Source organism: Canis lupus, chromosome 3 (genome assembly GCF_048164855.1).
Source record: "Canis lupus baileyi chromosome 3, mCanLup2.hap1, whole genome shotgun sequence".
Taxonomy (NCBI): domain Eukaryota; kingdom Metazoa; phylum Chordata; class Mammalia; order Carnivora; family Canidae; genus Canis; species Canis lupus.
Window position 1 is genome coordinate 26600508 of NC_132840.1, and position 17133 is coordinate 26617640.

General features: G+C 41.6%; 2 pseudogenes; both read left to right on the plus strand.

Moving 5' to 3' along the window:
* Nucleotides 1–188: 188 nt before the first annotated feature.
* Nucleotides 189–301, plus strand: LOC140631357 (U6 spliceosomal RNA; annotated as a pseudogene).
* An 11696-nt stretch (nucleotides 302–11997) lies between these two features.
* Nucleotides 11998–14643, plus strand: LOC140625775 (large ribosomal subunit protein eL19-like; annotated as a pseudogene).
* The last annotated feature ends 2490 nt before the right edge of the window (nucleotides 14644–17133 follow it).

A 17133-nucleotide genomic window follows, 5' to 3' on the forward strand; every position in this document is an offset into this window, starting at 1 on the left:
ACACCCAAGTGGATGGTTATGTAAGTAGATTGTATCAGCTTCCTATTGCTGCTGTAACAAACTGCCATAAACTTGGTGCTGATAACAACATAAACTTATTCTCCTACAGATCTGGAGGTGAGAAATCCAAAATCTGGGCTCCAGTCAGGGTGTTGCCAGGGCTGGTTCTTTCTAGAGGCTCTGAGGGAGTGCTCACTTCGGCAGCACATATACTAAAATTGGACCGATACAGAGAAGATTAGCATGGCCCCTGAGCAAGGATGACATGCAAATTCGTGAAAGCTCTGAGGAGAAAATCCATTCCCTCGCCTTTTCAAGCTTCTGTAGCCACTGGTCTCCCTCCTAGAATCCTTCCAATCTCATTTTCAACCATCACACCTCTTATTTCCTCCTTGGATCTACTTGTTTCCCGCTTATGAGGATTCTTAAGATTGCATTTAGGACCTACCCCAAAAACCTAGGATAGTCTCTGCATCTCAAGATCCTTAATAACGCTTGCAAGTCTCTTGTGACATTTACAGGTTCCAGGGAATAGGACATGGACATTTGGGGCAGGGGGCAATATTCAGTCTATGACAAGGAAGGATGTAGGGACCCACAAGCTAAATTAAACTTTGAGCCATTGAAAAGTGGATTTAGACTCCAAAGAATGGAGTAATAGGGCACCTGGGTGGCTCAGTGGTTGAGCGTCTGCCTTTGGCTCAGGTCGTGATCCTGGGGTCCTGGGATTGAGTCCTGCATCGGGCTCCCTTCGAGAAGCCTGCTTTTCCCTCTGCCTATGTCTCTGCCTCTCTGTGTGTGTCTCTGATCAATCAATAATAAAATCTTAAAAAAGAAAGAAAGAAGAAAGAAAGAAAGAAAGAAAGAAAGAAAGAAAGAAAGAAAGAAAGAAAGAAAGAAAGAAAGAACAGAGCAATAAATCAGCAATGTCATGAAACACACCAGGAATGGAAGAGGCTGTAGAGGAATAAGATGGACAAGAGTTGATCCAGGGAGGGAATCCCTATGGCTGGGCACTTCTCTAAGCTCTTAATGGTCACAATGGAATGACCAGGGTCAGCTGGTTGGGCTGGTGCAGCAACTCAGTAGTCTGAAAGAAATGTCAGTTATATTTTAGGAGAAGGCATCAAAGACCCAGTACGGTCAATATTCCAGGAGCAGGCAGGACCAGCACCCCTTGGTGCATCAGTGGGGACGGAAGAATCACCTTTTGGCCTGAGTCACCGTCTGGCATGGAGAGGGAGCCTCTGCATAGGAAAGATACAGCCCTCTGCCTTGTGCCCATATGAACCTCTGCAATATTGATCTAAGAGTAGAAAGCAGAATGTAACAGATACACTGAAATCTAAAATCTTTTAAGATTTCTCCACTTCAGCAAAGGGAGCCTGACTTATTTTTTTACCAATACTTCAACCAAGAAAATTAGAAATGCTGAACCAATTGGGTTTTTGTTTTGTTTTGTTTTTTGTTTTTGTTTTTGTTTTTTTTTTAGATTTTATCTTTAAGTAATTTCCCAGTGAGGGCCTGGGACTCACAACCTTGAGATCGAGAGTCTCACATTGCTCCTACTGAGAAAGCCAGGTACCCCAGACAAATTAGTTTTTTGAAAAATCTCTTGGAAAGCAACAGAGATCACCAAGACAGGGATATATAAATAGGATAATTTGTCACCAGAGGTTGGGTCTGTCCCAGGAATGCAAGGTTAGTTTAACATCTGAAAATCAATGAAACAAAAAATAGGAGAAAAAGATATTAAAAGCATTTCAACATATGCAGCAAAAATATCAATCAGTAAAATTCACCATCCAAAAGAGAAAATCAAAATCCATTTATGACTTTAAAAAAAAAGAAAAGTGGGCAGCCTGGGTGGCTCAGCGGTTTAGTGCTGCCTTCAGCCCAGGGCCTGATCCTGGAGACCTGGGATCGAGTCCCATGTCGGGCTCCCTGCGTGGAGTCTGCTTCTCCCTCTGCCTGTGTCTCTACCTCTCTCTCTCTCTCTCTCTCTCTCTCTCTCTGTGTCTCTCATGAATAAATAAATAAAATCTATTAAAAAATTTTTTAAAGAAAAGCTTCTTAGGAAACTAGGAGAAAAAGAAGGACTTTCTCAATCTGATAGAAATATGTATGAAAACTTCTACAGCAAGCATCATACATATTGGAAGTTCTCCTCTGAGATTAAGAAAGAGACTAGGATATTTGCTACCCCAACTTAAAATTTAAAATTTACCTGGAGGTCCAGGCCAGTGCAATAAAGAAGGGCAAAGTTTTGAGATTAAAAAGGCAGAAATACAACTGTCTTATTCACAGATGACATAACTAGGTAGGTAGAAAATCCAAAAGTATCAACACATATATTATTACAGTTAATAAGTTAGTATACAAAGTTGGTGTATACAAGGATAGTATACAGAATGTAATTGTATTTCTATATAATAGCAACAGACAGAAAATGAAACTTAAAACATTTTTAACTAAAACTCTATACCTCACATGGGGCTCAAACTCACAACCCTGAGATCAAGATGCCACACTCCACTGACTAAGCCAGCCAGGTGCCTCAGTGGTGGGGGTATATACAAATATTAATATACCATCAGTGGTGTATTTATACAGTGGAATGAATTAGCTACTGCTCCAGGCAACTACATAGAGGAATCTCACAATATGTTAAATGAAAGAAGGCAATCACAGAAGAATAAACAAAAAATGATTCTATTTATATAAAGCTCCAAAGCAAGCACAACTAACTCTTGTGTTGGAGGCGACCAGAAAGGAACACAGGGGTCTTCTGGAGAGCCAGTAAGGATTCTGTCCTGGGTGTAGATTTGAGATGATTGAGTGTGTACATATTATGATTCATGTAATCACCAATGTGTAAAACTTCTATTAAAAAGTTAATAATGGGGGCACCTGAGTGGCTCAGTGATTGAGCATCTGTGTTTGGCTCAGGTCATGATCCCAGGGTCCTAGGATCAAGTCCTGCATTGGGCTCCCCAAGTGGGGAACCTGCTCCTCCCTTCTGCCCATGTCTCTGTCTCTCTCTGTCTCTCATGAATAAATAAATTTTTTTTAAGTTAATAATGAAGGAAAACCTTTTGGCAATTCCTCAAAAAGCTAAACATAGAATTACTACACAATCCAGCAATTCCACTTCTTTTTTTTTTTTTAAGTTTTTATTTACTCATTCATTTAAGTAATCTCTAGACCCAATGTGGGGCTTGAACTCACCACCCGGAGACCTCAATCTCTGACTGAGCCAGGAGCCCCTCCATTTCTTGATATATACCCAAAAGAATTGAAAGCTGATACGCACACAGTATCACAGATATTGATAGTTGCACACCTGTGTTCACAGAAGCATTATTCATAATAGCCAAAAAGTGCAAATAGCTCAAATGTCCTCTGACAAATGAATGGATAAACCAAATGTGGTTTATATATAAACTATATTTATATATGATACAATATTATTCAATATTGTATTGTATTCAATACAATAGCTCAAATGTCCTCTGACAAATGAATGGATAAACCAAATGTGGTTTATATATAAACATATATATATATATATATATGATACAATATTATTCAGCCTTTAAAAGGAAGGGAAGTATTTTTATTTTTTCCAGCTTTATTGAGATAAAATTGACATCTAACATTCTGTAAGCTTAAGATGGACAGTGTATTAATTTGATACATGTATCTATCACAAAATCATTACCACCATAGTGTGAGCTAGGATTGAAATTTCAACAGACACACCCTACAACCAGGATGAACCTGGAAAATATGCCAAGTGAAAGAAACCAGACACAAAACGACACATATTATAGGAGTCCTCTTACATGAAGTACCTAGAGTAGACACAAGAGAATAGAATAGAAGTTACCAGTGCCTGGGGACAGGGAACTGCTGTTTTTAGTGGGTTATGGTTTCTATTTGGGAAGATGGAAAAATAAAATGATAAAAATCAAATAAAATAATTAACAATTAAAAATTAAAATGACAGGGCACCTGGGTGGCTCAGTCGGTTAAACATTTGTCTTCAGCTCAGGTCATCATCTCAGTGTCCTGGGATCAAGCCCTATGTCGTGCTCCCTGCTAGGTGGGGCGTCTGCTTCTCCCTCTTCCTCTTCCCCCTCGACCACCTCCTCCTCACTTATTCTCTCTCTCTCAAATAAATAAATCTTTAAAAATAAAGAAATACAATTAAAAATTAAAATGGCTAAGGTGGTAAGTTTTATTTCATAAATATTTTACTACAATTAAATTTTTTAAAAATTTTCATGGCTAGAATGGTAAATTTTACTCTATAGAAAGTAGCAAAATATAGTAAAATTTACATACATAGGGACGCCTGGGTGGCTCAGCAGTTGAGCACCTGCCCCTGGCTCAGGGCGTGATCCACGGTCCCAGGATCAAGTCCCACATCAGGCTCCCTACCAGGAGCCTACTTCTCCCTCTGCCTACGTCTCTGCCTTTCTCTCTGTGTGTCTTTCATGAATAAATAAATAAAATCTTTTTAAAAAAATTACATACATAATATATATTTGTAACCACAATTTAACAAGTTAATTATGAACAATTCTTTGTCCATTGATGTGAAAACATAGATCAAATGGACAGCTTTCTACAAGAATATAATGTAATGTCTCTTAGAAAGAGACAAGCAGAATTATCCTATAATTTTTAAAGAAATTGAATCAACAGTTCCAAAACATCTTCGCAAATCAAAAGCAAGCCCATGAGGTATTACAAGAGTGTTTTCTCAAACATTTAGTCACAAATGACTCTAAACTTACACAAAACATAGCCTAGAACAGGGATAAACCACAGTTTGTGGGCTGAATCTGGCCATGTCTGTTCTACCCATGGTCTGTGGCCACTCTCATATGCTAACTAGCATGCTGAGTAGTTGCGGCAGAGACCAAAGAACCTGCAAAGCCAGTTATCTAGTCCTCTACAGAAAACATTTGCCAGGGATGCCTGGGAGGCTCAGGCACTTAAGTGTCTGCCTTTGGCTCAGGTCCTGATCCCAGGGTCCTGTGGTTGAGTCCCAATCAGGCTCCCTGCTGAGTGGGAAGCCTGCTCCCCCCTTCCCCCCCCCCTCATTCTTTCTCTCTCAAATGAATAAATAAAATCTTTTTAAGGAAAAGATAACATTTGTTAATAAAAGAGAACTCTCTCCAACTCATTTTATAAGGTTAGTGTATCCTTGGCACCAAAATCTAACAAGGACTGCATAGTAAAGAAAAATTTTAATATCACTCATGAATTTAGATATAAAAATCCTAAACAGAACAGGAATGAATGAGTGAATGAGTGAATGAATGAATGAACAAACGAACAGGTGACCAATCTTCCTAAGAATTCCTGAATTTTCAGTCTGTATTCCCTGGGTCTGTTTGGGTGCTTAAGTGAGTGTCATCTTGTTATTGATCAATCCCTTTCAGTTCATTTCCTTGACTGTGGAAGACACCATTGCTGACTAACCATCCCTTTTCCTTCGCCTACTTCCCAGACTTTCTTATGGCGAATAGTAGCCACATCACTCACTTTTAGGCAATGAAACTTAAAGGGAAATCAGCTGGGGGGACCTCTGGGAAAACTCTTGCTTTCTTATAAAAATAGTCCAAGAGGAGAGGAGAGCTTGCCAACACTGTTTCCTCCTCCTCTTTTTTTAGCACTAAAATCAAGTCTGATGCCTGGAGCTGTGGCAGCTATCTTGTGACCATGAAGATAAAAAGCCAGTATGTTAATGATGGCAAAGCAGAAGGAGAGGAAGAATTTGAGTCCTGAATGACTTCATAGAGCAGCTGACACACTGCCAGCAGCTGCCTCTAAACTTCCTGTTATCCAAGGAAATAATCCCTTTTGTATGAGTCTCTGATAGTGGGGAGTTCTCTCACTTGCATGTGAAAGTTTCCCTAAGACATCCACAAATACACAGTATTTCTGTCACTTTTCTAAGCTATGCTTTAACAGAGCTTATATTTAGGTCGGAGGAAATAAATATTAAAAGTAAATGAAAGGGGCAGCCCCTGTGGCACAGCGGTTTAGCACCGCCTGCAGCCTGGGATCAAGTCCCACGTCAGGCTCCCTGCATGGAGCCTGCTTCTCCCTTGGCCTGTGTCTCTGCGCCTCTCTCTGTGTGTCTCTATGAATAAATAAATAAAATATTTTTTTTAAATGTTAAAAAAAAAAAGAAGTAAATGAAAGAGACACCCTGGTGGCTCAGTGGTTTAGCACTTGCCTTTGGCCCAGGGTGTGATCCTGGAGTCTGGGGTTGAGTCCCACATGGCTCCTTGCATGGAGCCTGCTTCTCCCTCTGCCTGTGTCTCTGCCTCCCTCTCTGTGTGTCTCTAATAAATTAAAAATATATATATTTTAAATAAAATAAAAGTAAATTAAATAAATAAACATACATAGATACATACATAAAATGGAGGCACCTGGCTGGCTCAGTTGGTAGAACATTTGACTCTTGATCTCAGGATTGTGTTCAAGCCCCACATTGGGTGTAGAGATTACTTAAAAATAAAAGCTTAGGGTCACCTGGATGGCTCAGTTGGTTGAATGTCCTGGCTCTTGATCTCAGCTCAGGTCTTGATCTCAGGGTCATGAGTTCAAGCCCCATGTTGGGTTCCATGCTGGGTATGGTAAGTTTTCTTAACTTTAAAAAATTTATTTCAAATAGGGATAAATTTATTAAGACAAAGCAGCATAATGGCATACAGAATGAGGGAAGGGAAAAAGCAGGACATCAGACAGGGTGGTCAGGGAAGGCCTCTCTGAGGTGACATTTTAACTGAGGCCTGACAAGAAGAAAGAGCCAGGTAAAGATCTGAGGAGGAGTGTTCCTGGCAGAGCAGTCAGCAAAAACCCAAAGGCAAGAAGAAACATAAGTGTGAGGGTCCTCCCCCACACCCAATCCATTAACAGACCTTGTCAAGTCTACTTTCAATATATTTCTGACCATCTTTTTTCCCCTGGACATTGCTACCAGCCTGGTCTAAGCCACCAGCCCCCTTGCTTGGACACCTATAGTGGCCACTACCTGGTCTTCTGCTTCTACTCTGGTCCTTCTTTATAGTCTATTCTCTAAGCAGCCATAGAGAACCTTCTAAAACATGAACCAGCTCATGGCAACCCTTGCTCAAAGCCATCCAACAGCTTTGGTTTCACTCAGGGTAGTACCATCTCCTACCACTCTGCCCTCTTTTCCTGTTCTTCTCCCATCAAATGTGCTCTCACCACAAGGCCTTTGCACCCACTGTTTCTCTGCCTGGAGGCTCTTCCCCCAGATATTCCATGACTCTTCCCTCATCCCATTCAGGTTACTGGTAGAGGGACATCTCTTAAGAGAAGGTCACTCTGGCCACTCATCCTAAAACACCCACCTGTCACTCCCAGTCCTTCCTATTTCTTCTTGCACTGTCATTCTAAAGAATGATCAAATTTTCCTTTTAAGTTCTGAATCTGATCTTTATTCCATACTAGAAGTTGTTGGCATTAAGGATGCAGAAAGTTTGAGCACATTCTTAAAATATAAACATTCCCTTTCTTCACTCCTGGATTTGCTCAGGTACTGGAATGCTTCTTTACTTCACCTATTGTTGAATACTCATAGAAATGAAAATGTAAGGGCACCTCGGTGGCTCAATCAGTTAAGCATCTGACTCGTGGTTTTGGCTCAGGTCATGATCTCATGGGTCATAGGATCAAGCCCCTCTTTGAGCTCCACATTCAACCAGGAGTCTGCTTGGGATTCTCTTTCTCTCTATTTGCCCACACACACACACTTGTGCATGCTTTCTGTCTCACACACACTGTGCACTTTCTGAAAGAAAGAAAGAAAGAAAGAAAGAAAGAAAGAAAGAAAGAAAAATATTTTTTTAGTTATCTAAATTTGTGGATATGTTCTTTTTTTTCCAACTCCCTAGTTTCAGTTCTCTAAGCCCAGATTTCAACACTTCCATCTTCATGAACCCAAAGAGGCTTTTAATAAACCATTCAAATCCTTATAACTTGCAGACAGCCCCACCTACGGGGGGTAGGGGATCTGGTGTCCTTGGAAGTATTAGACTTAAACTGTCAAGAGCCCAAATTTACTTCCTACTTAATTCATTGATCCTCCTCCCTAATTTAAAAAAAGAAAATGTTAGCAATGTCATTGACACAAATGATTTCCAAGAGGAGTAATTAGAGCTGCTGGTTGGCACACTCAGGCCCCCTTAACTACCCCAGCTTAGAGAGGACCAAGAATACTTTCATAAATGAGGAAGCACTGATGCCAAAACTGAGTATATCTGAAAATTCCATGGTTGTACAATTCTGAAGGGGGATCAACTGCATTCAGAATGATTTACATAGAAGTTACTACCTAGAAGAATTAAGGACTATTCAATGAGAGGGACACCTGGCTGGTTCAGTCAGTAGAACATGCCACTCTTGATTTTAGAGTTGTGCGTTTGAACCCTGTGGTAGGCATTGAACCTACCCAAAAAGAATAAATAAATTTAACGAAATTTTAAGGACCATTCAATGGGAAATAAGATAGTGACAACAAGCATCTACTTGTCCTTACTTTAATTTGTGAAATGAGTGAAGCTCTGTACCGCCTAAGGCCAAAAGGTACCAAGTCATTCACTTTTCTTGGTCAGAAGGTTTGAGAAGTGGCCCCAAGAACACTTTATGTTAGATTCTGACTGCTTGCCCATAACTGGAAATCCATTGAAGTACTCTGGAAAGCACAAAGAAGCCAGCGCTATGTTTTTGCTCATCTTCCTTTGCCTCTCAACGTCACGCTAGCACAAACAAAACCTTTCAATGGCTCATCACTTGCCTCATGCCCTCTATGCAGACATACAGAGGACTGTCGCCATATTGAATGAAACTGAGCTCCTCCAAGTGTGTAGTTTCTCTAGCTGGAGTATATACTGTACGCTCATGACATCCAGTGGTCAGAAAAACACTGTGCAGAGTATTTATTTATTTATTTATTTATTTATTTATTTATTTATTTTTCTTTTCATACACAATCCACAGTGCTATTGCAAACAGCTGGTCTGTAGAGGCATAAAGGATCCACAGTGAAACAGGAATGAGTTTGGTGTCTCCCTGCTGTAATGTCAGCAAGAGTCCAGGCTGATATGAGAAACCTTTTTTTTTTTTTTAAGGTTTTATCTATTTATTTGAGAGAGAGAGGGAGAAAGCATACACAAGCAGGGGGAGCAGCAGAGGGAGAGGGAGAAGCAGGCTCCCCTGCTGAGCAGGGATTCTGATGTGGGGCTCGATCCCAGGACCTCAGGATCATGACCTGAGCCAAAGACAGACACTGAATTGACTGAGCTACCCAAGCACCACCCCACCTCTGCCCCAGAAACCTATTTGATAGGTGCCCATAAAAGGTCATTTGGCTATTTAGAAAATCCCACTCCCCACACCATCAAATATGCAGTTACAGAAAGAATGATCGATTTTTTAAAATTGAGGTGAAATTTACATAACATAAAATTAACCTTTTTGAAGAATACAATTCAGTGGCATTTAGTACATTCATAATGTTGTATAACTACCATCTCTGCTAGTTCCAAAACATTTTCATCACCCCCAAGAAAATCCTATGCCCATTAAGCGGTCGTTCCCCATTCCCTCCTTCCTTCAGTCCTTGACAACCACCTGTCTGCTTTCTTCTCTAGGGATTTACCCATTCTGGTTATTTCATATAAATGGAATCATCCTATATGTAACTTTTGTGTCTGGTTCCTATAACTTTTAATTTGGGGAGAGGGGGGTTCATTCACTTATATCATTGCATTAGCATTTCATTCCTTTTTATGCCTGAGTAATATTCTATTATTTAAATATCACATTTGAAAGCTCCTGGGTGGCTCAGTCAATTAAGCATCTGCCTTCGGCTCAGGTCATGATATCAGGGTCCTGGGATCAAGCTTCACGTGGGGCTCCCTGCTCAGTGGGAAGTCTGCTTCTCTCTCTCCCACTTGTGCTCTCTCAGTCACTCACTCTCTCTCAAATAAATAAATTAAATATTTAGTAAATAAATAAATAACATTTGACATATTTATCAAATCGTCTGTTGATGGACATTTCAGCTGTTCCCACCATTTGGCTACTGCTGATAGTGCTGTTATGAATATTTGTATACAAGTATTTATTTCGTGCTCGCTTCAGCAGCACATATACAAATATTTGTTTCAATACCTGGTTTCAATTCTTTAGGGTATATATCTAGAAGTGGAATCCCTAGGTCCCGTGGTCATCCTACTTAACTCTTTGAAGAAAAAATTGTTAGACTTCTTGAAATCAATAGAAGAAATTGAAATAGATTTTTTAGACTTCTTGAAATTGATAGAGGAAGAATTTTATTTAGACCAGGACCAACTTTTCCCAAATGACCCATTGATTTTTTTTTCTTTTTTCTTTCTTTCTTTCTTTCTTTCTTTCTTTCTTTCTTTCTTTCTTTCTTTCTTTTTTTTTTTTTTTTTGAAGTTTCCATCATTCAGTTAGGTCCGCCTGAAAGTACTGATGGGAATGAATGCAAATGGACAAGATAAAAGAGCCCATTCAGGGGAAAGTTAATTTGCCTAAGGATACTCTGTTGACATTTGTTTAGCTTGAGATGACAGTTCAGCAAACGGAAATCCTTTGCCCCAAATCTTTGGTATGAGCTGTGTCATAACATTTTGTTTGAAAATAGCCTGCAGACCTAAAATGAATTTGGACAGTCAAAGTGAATTAATTAAGCTGAAAATAACTCTCAAAACAATGATTTCCCTGTGTGTGTTTTATTCAAATCTTCCGGGTCACTAATTTGTCATGTTTTCTTTAAGAGGAGAAAACAATGAGGAGGTGTATTTGGCGCCCTCTATGGTAAAATATTCTTGATTTAACTACAGTAAAGAAAGAGCTGCTTGTTCTACATGAAGGTTCCCATAAACCCTCATTATAAATATGTTCACCATTTTGGATGAAATGCTTTCTGAAACAGCACTAGATTTCCCGTCTCCTAAGAAGATTCTGAACGTGATTATGAACATATTTGTCAGGCCCAGTTTGAGCTACACAACACAGTGGCCTTCTCAAAACCAAAGGGCTTGGAAAGGGTATTAGAGTGCCTGCAATTTACTCTAAAATCCTTCAGTGTGGTCTGTACATGTGACTGAGTCTCAGTCCACTTCCCAGGAACAGCCAGGTCCACTCAATTGGAAATACAAAACTCCAGAGGTAGTTAGAACTTACATTTGAAAGACTCATCAAAAGCCCACTTTGGCTCTCTTTGTCTTCAATCAACACCAGATAATTTGCTAATTAGCATAATGGGTGCTAAGAATAATTTTTCATTGATGAAATGATGGAATAGCCAAGAATATTGTCTAGAATCTAGACTCAAGACACTTTTGCCCATGTAGGAGCAGTGTGTATACATCTGATGAGCTCTTTGCTTAATTTTAATTTTCTAGTAGCCACGTTGAAAAAGTGAAAAGAAACAGGTGAAATTAATTTGAATAATACATTTTATTGAATCCAATATAACCAAGTCATCATTTCAGCATGTAATTGATATTTAAAATATCTTTGAGATGTTTTACATTATTTTTCTTGTCCTACGTCTCAGAAATCCAATGTGTATTTTACATATTACTAGCCATACCAGCACTGTGCTAGAACCTTTATGTGTATTTTATATCTCTAATCCTTAAAGCAACCCTGAAAAGCTCAGGTATTTTGGACTCATTTTACAGAGAAGCAAACTGAGGCATGGAAATATGAAGTAACTTTCTCAGGTGACATGCAGTTGTCAGGGGCAGCCAGAGGTAGTAGGCTATAGAGTCACATTTAGGCCCCCTCTTTGTGGCAGGCACCCATCCTCCACCTGCTGATGCAGGGATACAAAGGCCCAGACCTCCAGTCTCAATTTCAACTTTCTTACAGAACAGCCCTCAGTTACAGCCACACCGGGCTCACTTTCTCCCCATGGAGAAGGTGCTGGATCCTGCCCTCCTCACAGCCACAGGGCACCTGTCCCCAGAGACCTTCCCAGGCAACCTCTGCAGTGTTTCAAAGGGACCCAGTCTAAGACACCAGGATTCGACTCAATCTCCAAAGCCCTTGCTTAGATGTTTCCTTCTCTTGGGGCACCCAGCTGGCTCAGTGGGTAGAGCATGTAGGGGTTGATCTAGGGGTTGTAAGTTTGAGCCCCACGTTGGGTGTAGAGATTACTTGAAAAATAAAATCTTAAAAAAAAAGAAGAAGAAGAAATGTCTTCCTCTTTATGGGCTAACTGTAAAGAGGGTGTGGTGCCCTGCATTGCTGACCCTTCGGTCTTTAGGAGCTAGGCAATAGAGCTCATTAGGAAAGCAAGCTGAGAAGTAAGCTATCTGCATTTTTAGAGCACACAGACATAGAAGCAGGCACACAAATCAACAAGAATGAAATCGGCTTGGTTTCCAAGGAGTGCCCCCAACTAATAAAACATATCTTTAAAGTACTTATTGAAAATGGCAAGAATCTTCAAGAGACTTTAGTCACTGTGGATCTTTGTGTTGTTTTCTTTTCTTTTCTTTTCTTTTTTCCAGATTTTATTTATTTATTTGACAGAGCACTAGCAGGGAGAGTGGCAAAAGGAGAGGGAGAAGCAGACTCCCCGCTGAGCAGGGAGTCTGACGTGGATTCTGGGATCATGACCTGAGCAGATGTTTAACCAACAGAGCCACCCAGGCACCCCCTTTGTGTCAACTTTCATTCAGCCCCACCTCAAAAATTCTAACAGCAAACTTCTTAAGTTGGACAGCCAGCAGGCCAGTGGGCACCGGGGAGTCAGCCCTGACCCAATCGCCTGGCCACTTGGTCCCCTGGGTTGGCACTGCCAGCCCCCTAGCGCGTAGACTCACCCAAGACCTGAGGGGCCCTCTAGGACATGTCTTTAGAAATCCCTCACCGGGAGATCCAGGCAGTTAATAAATCAAAACAGCCCTGCTCACTACATTTGAACTTTCTGGTCAATGTATCCTGTGACAACTATGCATTTGATTCCTGGGGTCCCTCTAGTTAAATTATGTAGGACTTTTTCTAAATAATTAAAGGGACTTTTGGAAACAGGCCCTGGCCTATCCTTAACACCGTACCAGGGAAGACAAAGCAAAAAGAGAATGAAGAAAATGGATAGGTTTTATTTACCTTTGGAGCCCAGGGGCAGCTCTACACAGCAAGAAAATTAATCTTCAAACAAGTCCTTTCCCACAGAAAAGGAAATGGTCTAGGGCCACAGTGGAGCTTGGGGGCTGGGGGCGCCCACCAAAGGGATCTATCCAGCTTGTCCCTTGGGATCCCAGGGACCAGGAAGTGAAGAGAAAAACCCGGCTGGATCTAGCTGCTGGCTGCTTTGCCCCACCCTCCCTCTCCCTGGCCATTCCTTCCTTCAGTGGGCCCCAAAGACACACAGGATGTCACCCCATCTTGCCCCGGCCACCCCTTATTATACCTGATCTGAGTCCCAGCCAGAAGCAAACATGTGTGGGCTCCCAAAACTGTACACCACAAGTAGTAATGCTTGTTGTAAACAAAACAAAATGAAAAGAAATGAAATAAATAAAATAAAGGAATAAATAAAATATCCCAGCAGTGTACAGAGGAGTAAAACTAAATCCATTTTCTTCCTCCCCAGTGCCACTCCCCAGAGGTAGCCACTGTGAGCCATATGGTGTGTGTCCTTCCAGATATTCCCAGATGCACACACGCACACACACAGTTGAGTTCATGTGACACGTGTGGCCTGGAGGTCTGATTTTTTTCCCTATCACTTCTCTGTAGACACACACCTTCCCACAGCATATATACACTGTAGATCATTCTGTTCATGCTGGAGGCCCACTCCGCTTCACGGATGCCCCATAACATGGTGCAGAGGAGGAAAACACACATTTCCTTTCTTCTTCTTCCCCTTGTAGCGTCGGCAGGTCCTCTCCTCAAGCTTAGCCAGCTAGGCTACTTGAAATACCCTCTCTCCTTTCCTTTTACCACTGTGACCACAGCCACTAGGAAGCTCAGGCTTCAGAAGAGGCTTGCGTCCAGTGTCCTCCACTGTGGCAAAAGGAAGATCTGGTTGGAACCCAGTGAAACTAGTGAAATTGCCAACACTAACTCCTGTCCACAGATGCAGAAACTGATCCAAGATGGGCTGATCATCTGGAGGTCTGTGACTGTCCATTCCCAGGTTGGGGGCCCGACAAACACATTGACCCATCGGAAGGGCAGGTATGTGGACACTGGTAAGAGAAAAGGTACTGCCGACGCTCAAATGTCCAAGAAGGTGACCTGGGTGAGGGCGATGAGAATTCTGTGCTGGCTGCTCAAAAGATGCCGTGAGTCTCAGATTGACTGCCACATGTGTCACAGCTGTCCCTGAAGGTGAAGGGCAACATGTTCAAAAACAAGCAGATTTGCATGGAACACGTCCACAAGGTACAGGCAGACAAGGCTCCCCAGAAGCTTCTGGCTGATGAGGCTGAGGCCCACAGATCTAAGGCCAAGGCAGCATGCAAGCACCACAAAGATCAGCATCAAGCCAAGGAGAAGGAAATCATCGAGGCTCTGTCCAAGGAGGAAGAGACCAAGAAATAAAACTCTCCTTCTTTTGTCTGTACATACCGGCCTCAGCAATTACACAGTTATTCAATAAAACAAACCTTTATCTGCAAGAAAGAAAGGAAAGGAAAGGAAAGAAAGGAGAGGAAAGGAAAGGAAAGGAAAGGAAAGGAAAGGAAAGGAAAGGAAAGGAAAGGAAAGGAAAGAAAGGAAGGAAAGAAATATTGTCTCTCAGATTTCTGTCTCCCTGTTCAAGACTTGTAATTCTAACACCTTTTTGGCATCTCCACCTGGATGTCTCATGGGCGTCTCCAAACTGTGCCTCCCCAGTGCTCCAAGTTCACCCCCCTCCTCCATCTCAGCAATGTTTCCACCACCCTCCTGGAGCTCACACAGGTCATCCAATCTATCAGGAAGCCCTGTTGGCTCTACCTTCAAAAACATCCTGAGCCTAACCACTGTGCACTGCTCCTCTGCTACCATCTCAGTCCCAGCAGGATCTTTCTTGTCTTTTTTTTTTTTTTTAAGATTTATATATTTGAGAGAGAGAGAGACAGAGAGAGAGAGAACATGAGTGGAAGAAATAGAGGGAGAGGGAGAGGGAATCTCAAGCAGACTGCACTGAGCATGGAGCCTGACACGGGGCTCAATCCCATGACCCTGATATCACTACCTGCCTAAACCCAAACGAAGATTCAGATTCCTAACAGAATTTGCCAACCAAGCAGAATCTTTCTGCTGAACAGTCACAACCAGAATTCTTGGCTCTGTCCCATTCCCCATACTCCAGGGAAATCCTTCTAAAGGCAAATCTCATTGCACTTCCCTCCCTTAAACCATGCAATGGCTTCCCATTAGACCCAGAACGAAATTCAAACTTTCCTGTTTGATCATCATTTCTATGATCCAATCCCTACCTACCTCTCCTACCCAGGTGGTTGAGTCAGTTGAGTCCTCCAGGAAGTGAACGCTGGGATGGAATTAAGAATGCAAGAGATGCATTGGGTGGTGGGGGGTGGGGCAGTGAAAGAGAAAAGAGGAACGGAGCAGGCACCCTTAATGTCCTTAACTTAATCACATTGGCAAAGTCCCTTTTGGCAAATAAAATCACATATTCCAGATTCTGGATTGGGACATGGGCATATCTTTGGGGGCCACTGTTCAGCCTAGCAGAAGCACCATGGCATAATCATAATTAACAAAATTCACAGCAATGCCTTAATATCATCTAATACCCAACCCAGGGATCCCTGGGTGGCGCAGCAGTTTAGCGCCTGCCTTTGGCCCAGGGCGCGATCCTGGAGGCCCGGGATCGAATCCCACGTCGGGCTTCCGGTGCATGGAGCCTGCTTCTCCCTCTGCCTATGTCTCTGCTTCTCTCTCTCTCTCTCCCTCTCTCTCTCTCTCTCTGTGTGTGTGACTATAATAAATAAAAATTTAAAAAATAATAATAATACCCAGCCCATATTTAAGTTTCTTGGATTTTTTTCAAAAGCATTTTTTACATTTATTGTGTTTGGATCTAGATCCAAACAGGTCCACACTGTGTTAGGCTGTTAGGTCCCTTGCGTCTCCATTTTCCCATACCAGTCACTCTTTCCTTCTTATTTATCTTTTTACAACTATAATTTGGGATAAACTGGGTTTTTGTCCTCTGGAGGGTGTGGATGGCTCCCTTGTGGTGTGATTTACCTTGTTCTTCAATCTCCTGTATTTACTATGAAAGGGAGGATCTGGATCCAGTTTCAGGTTGGTTTGTTTGTTTTTCTTTAAGTAGGCTCTATCTGAGTGTGGAACCCAATGTAGGGCTTTAACTCACAACCCTGAGCTCAATATCTGAGCTGAGATCTGAGATCAAGAGTCAAATGCTTAACTGACAGAGCCACCCAGACACCCCATCAGTTTCAGTTTTTCGAAGCATGAATCAGAGATTGATCCCCAATAGTTCCTATCACATCAGGTCATGAGGACCTTACATGTCTGCTGATCTCAGTGCTGTAATGTGGAAATGGATCACAAGGTGAAGATTCCCAAGGCTGATTCCTCACCCAGAGCCAGAAAGTGGTCTGCAAAGGATGGAACTTTGACATCATGCAACCACACACATCACTCCCAAACCCCTGCCTCACTGCTTTAGTGCACATTGATAATTGTTAATATATCAAGGACACAAAATGTTTCTTTTCTAATTCTATCATTCATTCTACATTCATTAGCTGGTATTCTTGTGTAGCTAGAGCTTTCTGTCATCAATTGAGGCTACTTGGTTACTACAGAATATAGAGTATAATCTATAAGGATAAATACTAATTCTTTTCCTTCAAGTACCAGTTCTCAGGGAAGGGAGGGTGCATAATAGTCACTTTCAATGGTAACAAATGAAATGGTTCTGTTGTTGTTTGTTTGTTTTTAGCTTTTCCTTCTTGGGTTTAATTGACTTGTGGATCGTCATACATTTACTATGTTAGAATTAACTACAGTCATCTCCTACTATTCTTCCTGTACCCATTAGAATTCATCAGAATG